Raw genomic sequence first — 9,588 nt, 5'->3', positions numbered from 1 at the left:
GTGGGCGTCACTCTCCGCCGCGTGCCTGACAGGCATTAGCTGGTTCCAGCTTCACAGCCGCGCCCCAGAGGGAGTGCTCTCACTGTTCCCATGGGACCCGCGAAGAAACTGAGGCACAGAAAGCTGCAGAGTTCTCCTGAGGAAATGGTTAAATGGGAATGAGCAAAAACCCACAAACCAAAAACGAGTCAGTCTTGACAAGCCCAGATAGCAAGTTCTCACTTAACCACAGGGCACTGGACTGTTCCACGGGCCCTGCCTGCTGAAACTTGAAACGGGCAAGGGGAGCTTTAGAAACAATGAGAAAAATTACCATTGTTTTGTGACCTTTAAACCTCTGTGTCAAAACATTTAAAATTCTCTGTTGGTTGTAAATGTATTGAGAAATGGGGGAAAAAAATAGTAAAGCTGATGTTTATTTAGTACACCGCAATTTCAGACATTAGACACGTTGGAAATAAAAGTATTTTTTTTCTGGGGCGCCTGGGCGGCTCAGTCAGTTAAGCAATGGACTCTTGACTTCCTCTCAGGTCATGATCTCAGGGTCATGAGCACGAACTCCTTTTCAGGCCCTGCGCTCGAAGGGGAGTTTGCTGGAGATTCTCTCTCTCGCCCTCTCCCTCTTCCCCTCCCCCCAATAAAGTATTTTATTTCTTTGTAGAAGAACAAATCAAGAGTAGTTTGAACAGTGCTTACCTTCTCCTCACATCACATACGAGACAGACAGCATTTTTCCTTTTTTAAATTTTAATTTTATTTATTTATTATTTGACACACAGAGATCATAAGTAGGCAGAGAGGCGGGCAGAGAGAGAGGAGGAAGCAGACTCCCTGCTAAGCAGAGAGCCCGATGCAGGGCTTGATCCCAGGATCCTGGGATTATGACCTGAGCCAAAGGCAGAGGCTTTAACCCACTGAGCCACCCAGACGCCCAAAACAGCATTTTTCTAATGCCTGGGCTAGCTGTCATATTTCTTTCTAAGTTTGGATCAGCTTCCAATGTCTTATCATTTGAATTTTCAAAGTTGTGAAACTCCCCCAAGAGTGCCTTCAATGCGAAAATTTTTCCTGCTGTCCCTTCCTCTCAGATGCCATCATCCTTTTCGTCACAACCCCTTATGTCCCTGCCTTTGCCTTCCCCGAGTTCCTCCGGTTCTATCTGCAGTCCCGAATGGCGACCCTGCCAACATCTCCACGGTTGGCTGTCCCTCTAGAATTCCATTTCCATTCAGCTCGAATTTCACTTTTCACTTGCAATGTTACTGCTTTTCATTTCTCTGCTGCATTTTCACTTCTGTTGGCCAAGTTTCTCTTTTGATTATCCGTTTCTCTAAAATGGCCTATGGGTTTATTCCTGGGGGACAAGGAGGCAACCCAGCACCTGCCTTCCTGTCTGCTTGTGAGCAACAGATAGGCAGTGACCGGTAACCAACCGATGGTCTTGAAGAGCAGGGATGTGACAGATCCCTGGCCATGATGTGCGTTGGGTTTTTATGCAGGGATGTGGGCACTGAAGAGCTGGCCGGGGAGCTGGTGCTGTATGTAATTACTCACGGTGAGTATACCGCAGGAACTGAAATTCGAACCGTGTTGTGGAGGGGCTGTTGTTATCCAACGAAACCCTGGCAGCTGCAATCCACGTGTATCAGAGCCGTGCATAGTGAGGACTGCTTGTACGTGCGAGGCAGGGCAACTACATAATAAAGCTCCACGTATCCATCATCTAGCATCAACAGTTATGAACTTATGATCAACTTCATTTTCTGCAAGACTGCACTCCCTGCCTTATTTTGAAGAAAATCTCAGGCATTTGATCATTCCATACCTAATATTTCTATTTGTAATTCAAAATGGCATTGGAACCTGAGCTCTTAACAATTATACTCTATAGCTTCCCGGGAAAGGGAGTAGACGGAGAGAAATGGAGTAACACATGAACTGTATTTGCTTTTTTCGTCTTGACAACAACCTTGTCAACCTTCATTTTTTCTGATGAGGAAACTGAGGCACAGAGGAGCTAAATCACTTGTCCAAGATCATACAGTGAGTGAGAAATTGAGTCAGGCTTTATATTCCCATCTCCTGATTCCACATCCTGTCTTCTTTTCTGTACAGCGCAACTGTCTGGGAGGGCGTCCTGAAACTCCCTTCATCGACTTTCTCCTGTGCCCAACCTCCTGTCAGCCCCCAGCCATGGCCGAGAACTCAGGAAACCATAGATTACCTCCCTCTCTCTGAACCCCCCTGGGCGTATGCTTCCAGTGGAAAACACAGACAATCAGCAAGGACTCAGGACAAATCCTGGTGCAGATGTTGACTTTTCCCAATCCCGGGGACATGGTTTCCACTGGCACTGAATCATCCCAGGGCCAACTTGCTACATGCTCAGGAGCCTTGGTCCATCAACAACCCTTCCTCCACAGGTGTCTTCTCTGCAACGGACTCAAAGCAAAGCCTCAGGAAGCGAGTTACTGGACGGAAACATGATAGGCCCTCCAGCCCCAGGCCTCATCTGAGACTGAGTTAAGCCACTCTCTGCTTCAGGCTTGGACACTTCAGCTTTTGAAGGTAGCACTCCCTGTGCTGAGCCTCTGGCAAGGGAAGGAACACCACCTTAAGTCCTCTGCTACAGTGGCAACAGCAGAGCAGAGAAAAAGCAGGAGGAGGGGAAGGAGGAGAATGAAAAAAAGAAACCCGGCCAATCTGTGTGTTGGCACCCATCAGAATTAGGGGCAGGGTTCTAATTCTGATGGGATTCCTTAAGCAACAAGATGGTAGGCCTTATCATAGCCTCTCTGCTCACTTTTCCTTTCTCGACTACTACAGCTTTCTGATTTTCCTTCTATTCCAAAATAAAAGCATATTTTCTCTCTGGCTTTCCAAGGGATTTAATCCAGATAGGCTCCTTTGCCTTTTGCTACAGCCTCCCAACAGTCCCAGAAGGAATTTCAGGTGTGGCTGGGACAAAAGTACGTAAGAAAGGAGGTAGGAGACACCAAGAACAGAGGGATGGGAAGTTGCCAAAAAAAGGAAGACATGGCCAGGCTCATTGGAACATCTATTTTGGTACCTGGTCCTGTTGCCTTACATATAGCATCCTGCTGATTGAAATAGATGGTTGATATTTTGTCTGACCAAGTTCAGCTCCCCCAACCTCAACTCTTATTTTTGGTAACAGCGTTTAGAAAGACCCTTTCCTTTGGGGATTTCCTCTCCCCCTGCACCAGAATCTTCTGGTGGGCCAAAACAAACCCCTCCCGCCCTCCCCCAAGGGTGGGCATACAACCCAGATATGGCTAATCAGAGACTTCTTTGGGCTTATGTATACTGATATGGAGAAAGAGTTGTCCTTTTTCCCTCTGGGTTGCTAAACAGAAATTAATGAAAACAAAGTTATTTACAACCATTGCCCCCACTTGTATGGAGGAAGCTCATTTATAGTAGGATAAAATGAGGGCAATCACAGAAAGAAACAGAGTTGATTGTGTGTGTGTGTGTGTGTGTGTGTGATAGAGAGAGAGAAAAGAGAATGATTGAGATAGGGATCTTTTTTTTTTTTTAAGATTTTATTTATTTATTTGACAGAGAGAGAGAGAGAGAGATCACAAACAGGCAGAGAGGCAAGCAGAGAGAGGGGGGGAAGCAGGCTCCCCGCTGAGCAGAGAGCCCGATGTGGGGCTCAATCCCAGGACCCTGAGACCATGACCTAAGCCAAAGGCAGAGGCTTAACCCCCTGAGCCACCCAGGTGCCCCATTTTTTTTTAAAGATTTTATTTATTTATTTGACAGAGAGAGAGAGAGATCACAAATAGGCAGAGAGGCAGGCAGAGAGAGAGGGGGAAGTAGGCTCCCCGCTGAGCAGAGAGCCGGATGTGGAGATAGGGATCTTTATCTGGCCTTTGCCCATCCATCTATCTGTTTATGAGAAAAGATAGGGAAGTCATCAGAAACTACTTTAGTCTCTGGATTAAGTCATAATGTAAACTAACAGTGTCTTTGCGTACCACTACTTGTCCAAAAATCATTTATTTCGTCAATCACTGGTGGAGCCAAGATTCACTCCAGGTTTCCCAGTCCTCTGGTTCTATGGCTGGCCCTCTGCCAAGCTGCCTCCTAAAGATGGTAAAACCTATCCTGCCCCAAAGAAACAAAGTCTGTGAGGATGTTAGATCTTTCTAAACCACTACAAAGCACAACACAACACTGTAACAGATACAAATAAAATTCAGTGGGGTCCACAGGGGTGTAAATATTTGAAACCAAGGTGGTGCCTCAAGTCAGCCCAGGGCCAACTCTGGAGGATTCCTGAATACTTGGATGCCCAAAGGAACCCTAAAGTAAGTCTGCCTCCTCAGGTCACTTTGGACCTTCACGGACACTGGGCATTTACTGATGTGCAACCAGCAGTTACCACAGCTCTGAATAGAAACTTAACTTCTTTGAACTGTGGCCGTACATGCAGAGCTCAGCATTGTCTGTGACTCCGCCAATCATATTTACAGTTTACAGTTACCCTGAAACCTTTGCTCTGAAGGTTGCCCCAACCCACTCCCAGTCACTACTCTGCTGCCTGGTCAGTACAGCTGCAACTTCCTGCTACAACCACAGTGAGCGTGCGGCTGAGTAGAATTTGGAGAAAGGTAAGTGTGGATATTTATTTTTCAGGCATTTTCTGAGGGAAATGAATTTGCATATACCATTTACAAGCTATTTACAAAATGGGCAGTAAATGCAGTTGTTTATTCCTAGAGTCTAAAGCAGTGGTTTTTCAACCTTTTCTTTTTCCTCCTTCACTTTATGCTGGGCAAAATAGTCCATAGCCCAATAACCCTTTCCTTTCCCATGTACTAATGGAAAAATAATTCAAGAATATTATTGAGGGCCCATTGCAAGGTATATTTTGGGAGGTTAAATGTACATGTGCTTTACCAGTTGGGACATAAAGGATTCATATTCAAATTGCAATGCATAATTGTCTTTATGTGTAATTACTGGAAAATTAAAAGTCAAAAAATACAGTTGGAGCAAATATGCAACACTGGTTATTTTAACCAAACAGATCACAACTAACTTGATAGTGATGAAGCTAAGTTAACAGCAAATTATAATTAAAAGTCAGAACGGCCACACTTGAAAGGAAGACATTGACTCACACATGGTGACACAGAGGAATGACAAAGCGCCATGAGGAGAATGTCATCCAGAGAATGTGGGCGAGGTTCCACCAGAACTTTCCCTGGAAGCCAGACTTCTTGGAGGAATATTAAATTAGAATCCTCAATAAAATCTTGTAACTCATTGATTCTGGTTTATGAATTCCAAATTATATTAACCTTTTATAATTCCCTTAGCATGCTATTAGTAAATAGGTCTTAGAGGTCCATAAAAGTGAGCATATGGATTTGTAAATAGTTTGTCCCAAAGGACTAAAGAGAAAACTAAATTTCTTGGGTCAGTTTGAGGCCCATCAGGTGTGCCTTGAGTAGCCTTTGAGAACCACTGGGTGGAAGGTTCTGGAACACAAATGAATTGCTATTTGCAGGAGACTTAGACCAAGGCAGGAGTGAGATATGAGAGGCAGGGTCATTTATTCCAACCTTCTTGCCTTCTACAATAAGAGTTATGCCAGGACCTCAGGAGAAAGCAGAGCATTTCAACCTGACACGGCTAGTTGAGTTAGCTTGGAGGTCAATATGATTTGGATATTTTCACAATAGTTACTTAAAAAGAGCAACCTCCTCAAAGCCATGAAAATGGATGTTGGCAACTCACAGAGTTATGCTATTTTATTTGTGACTAAAAATTAAATGAAGGAAAAATTAGAGGTAGTCTGCCAGAGGAGACAATGCATTGTTTTTCTTCCTCAGAAAAGAATATTTCATAATTGTAGCACTTTCAACCTTTCAGAATACTTTTCCACGTTACCTAATCTTTAGTGAGGTGGTGTAATTTCTGAGGTGACCGGAGGGTTTGCAGCTCCCCAACCTCTTTCTTTCCCCTTTTCTCACTATTCTCATTCCTTCTTGGATTCACATTACCTCTTAATCTATCCTACTCTCTTGTTATTTCTGCCTGGTTTCTTAGCTTTAGCAGGCCTTGCTGCCCAGGCCTTGCTTAGTCTGGATTTTTCAGGGTTTCTCAGAGTTAAAGAGGTGACTAATCCTGGAATCAAAATCTAGTTCAACCCAGATTTGTCAGGTCCTTTAAAAAAAAATTCTTTTTGGCTTTTCAAGTGAATCAAGTAGAACCTTTCATGTAATGTGCCTTCAGTCCTGGATAGATGATCTTAGATAATTAGGCTTATGAATTGCAAGTGATCATGGATGGCGTGGGTCGTCTTGTACCTTTAGCCTTCGAGCTGGTCAGTACCAGCTTCCATGTATCTTGGTGGTGGTATGCGAAGCTCAGTAATTTGGGGGGTGTTGTGTGTAGACCCGAGTCCTTCACCTCCCACTGTCACCACAATTCATATGTTGGACCTTTACCCCCAGTACTTCAGAATGTAGCCTTATTTGGAGACTGGGTCTTAAAGAGGTAATCAAGTTAAAATGAGGGCATAAGGGGCACCTGGGTGGCTCAGTGGGTTAAAGCCTCTGCCTTCGGCTCAGATCATGATCCCAGGGTCCTGGGATCGAGTCCCGCATCAGGCTCTCTGCTCAGTGGGGAGCCTGCTTCCTCCTCTCTCTCTCTGCCTGCCTCTCTGCCTACTTGTGATCTCTGTCTGTCAAATAAATAAATTAAAATCTTAAAAAAAAATGAGGATATAAGGGTGCCCCCCTGCCAGTATGACTGGGGTCATCATGAAAACAAGAAATCTGGACACAGAGACAGACTCAGACAGAGGGATGGCGAGGCTGAGATGTGAGAAGGCAGCCATCTACAAGCCAAGGAGAGAGGCCAAGAACAGCTTCCATCAGAGCCCTCGGGAGGAGCCAGCCCAGCTGACACTGTGATCTAGCCCCCAGAACTATGAGACAATACATTTCTATTGTTTAAGTCATTAAGTGGTGCTTTTTATGGCAGCCCTAGCAAACTATCACAGGGAACAACAGAGACCAGGAGACTAATTTTGCCCACCTCTTCATAGGATTATTTTAAGATTTGAATCAGCTAATAGATGTAAGAGCGCTTTGAAATAGTTAAAATCACAATGAAGATGAAAGGGATTGGTAAAAACAGAGTAGCACTCCCTAGCTACCCTGCTTAAAACTACCATTTTTCAAAGTCACCTGTTTAGGGTGCCTGAGTGGCTCAGTCGATTAAGTGGCTGCTTTTGGCTCAAGTCATGACGCCGGGGTCCTGGGATGGAGCCCCACATGGGGCTCCCTGCTCAGCGGGGAGTCTGCTTCTCCCTCTCCTTCTGCCCCTCCCCCTGCTTTTGCTCTCTGCACTCATGGAAGAGTCTCCTTGAGTTTCTCTCTCTCTCCCTCTACCTCTTCCCCCACTACCTCTCTCTCTCTTTGTCAAATAAATAATAAAATCTTAAAAAAAAGTCACCCCTTACATGCAATTTATTTTTCTCTGTATAACTCTTAGCACCTTATGACATAGTATATATTTTACTTATTTGATTATAGTCTGTTTCTTCCCACAAGTATGAACTTTCTATTTTGTTCATTGCTGTATCCCCAGCACCTAGAACTTTGCCTGGCATGTGGCAGGTCTCCAAACATACTTGTTGGATGAATCATAAATGAATATTCGCATCCACTCATCTTCATCAAGCTACTGCTGACTAATCCTTTAAGACGAAGGAAGAGGCGTCTCCTCCCTTAGGAAATCTCCCAAGGTCATTCTCCTCGTCCTTAGTTTGGGGCTCCTTGTCCATCCTCTTAAATGGGTAATTCCATCACCCTGACCACATCATACTTCCACACTCCCTCACTGTGGGTTCTTGAAGGTAGGGTCCACTAAAATGTATGTATCCTGTATCCCAAGAAGATAGCTCTGAACCTGAACCTTAGTGGGCTCTCCATACCTGATCGTTGAATGAGCAGGTAACTGGGGAGAGAGGGAAGGGCAGAGAAGGTTCCAAATTGGCTCACTAGGATAGCACATACTGGTGAGGTTGTGGAGAAAAGGGAACCTTCGAGCACTGCTGGTGAGAACGTAATTTGGTGCAGCCACTATGAAAAACATTATGAAGGATCCTCAAGAAATTACAAATAGAACTACCATATCATCCAGTAATCCCATTTCTGGATATATATCCAATGGAGATGATATCACTATCTTGGAGAAACATCTGTTTTCTCCTGTTCATTGTAGCTTCATTTATAATAACTAGGATATGAAAACAACATTTTAAGTATCCATCTATGGATGTATGTATAATGAAGATATTGTGTGTGTGTGTCTAATTATTCTTATGTATATATATCATATATGTATATAATGAAATACTAGTCAGTCATAAAAAAGAAAGAAATCTTGCCATTTGTAACAACACGGTTGAACCTAGAGGGTGTTACGCTAAGTGAAATAATTTGGTCACAGAAAGACAAATATTGCATGTTCTCACTTGTATGTAGAACCTAAAAAAGCCAAACTCACAGAGACAGGAGAGTATGGGGTCTGAGGATTGGGGAAGGTGAGTAGACATTGGCCAGAGTACAAACTTACAGCTCTAAAATGAAGAAGTGGTGACTATGGTTAACAAAACTGTATTTTATATTTGAAAGTTGCTAGGAGACGAAATCTGCAATGTTCTTACCACAGTCACAACAACAAAATGGTAATGATGTGAGGCAATAGATGTGCTAACTAATCTTGTGGTGATCATCCCGCAATATGCATATGGATCAAATCATTGCATGACGCCTTAAACTTAACACAATGTTGTATTTCAATTACATCTTAATAAAGCTGGCGGGCAGGGGGAATCAGAAAAAAGAAGAAGGGGCTCACTAGGGTGTGGACCTTGTAGCCTAGGCTATACCCATGAGCAGTCAACAGTAGTGAGCCCCCCCCAAAAATGCCACCCTCACGTGCTGTTTTGGGGGCCCCAGAGAAGACAACAAGTTAACTGTGACATGGGCCATGAGGAGGGCCTCATGGATTTGAAATAAAAGAAATTACATTAAAATCAGTTAAGCAGAATAGAGCTATGCAAAACCACTTCAAAGACCAAAAAATAAAAGTCTCCGGGAAACACAAAATAGGAGTCCTGTCTGATGAATATATGAACATAACAGAACAGAATGAATTCCCCTGGGACTGGGGTGAGGGGTGGGAGTTGCCAACTTAGAAAGTCTAGTTAGGAAAGGAAGAACTGAGGGGCCTTTGTCCGCTGAACCTGGCTTAGAGTGCTGGGACTGGGGATGAAGGTATCAGCCTTTCCTGGGATGTTTTTGATGGAACTAGACCCTGGAGGTAGGGGGAGGGCCCTCCTGGGAATGGAAGAGCTGGGTGTGAGCTTCAGGGAGTGCCAAGGTGGGGCTCCAACGTAATAGAGTGAGTGAGGGTAAGAGTCTTCCGTCTCTGGGAAGCCTAGTGTTGCTGTTTGCCTTTGAAAAGGAAAAAGTACAGGAGAGAAAAATCTATGAAGATCATGGTACTCTGGATGAAGAATTAGGGATCTCAAGTTGT

General features: G+C 44.1%; 1 protein-coding gene across 1 annotated transcript in view; it reads left to right on the top strand.

Moving 5' to 3' along the window:
- Nucleotides 1-4,542: 4,542 nt before the first annotated feature.
- The window catches only part of LPGAT1 (lysophosphatidylglycerol acyltransferase 1), a 123,907-nt gene continuing 118,861 nt past the window's right edge, over nt 4,543-9,588 (top strand). The window contains exon 1 of the mRNA XM_044267130.1: nt 4,543-4,640. The gene's annotated coding sequence lies outside the window, so the exon portion shown is untranslated. The remainder of the gene's footprint in view (nt 4,641-9,588) is intronic.

This window comes from Neovison vison, chromosome 10 (genome assembly GCF_020171115.1).
Source record: "Neovison vison isolate M4711 chromosome 10, ASM_NN_V1, whole genome shotgun sequence".
In the NCBI taxonomy this organism is placed as follows: Eukaryota; Metazoa; Chordata; class Mammalia; order Carnivora; family Mustelidae; genus Neogale; species Neogale vison.
Note: the sequence above shows the minus strand (reverse complement) of the source record. Positions and strands in the feature narration are given on the sequence as shown.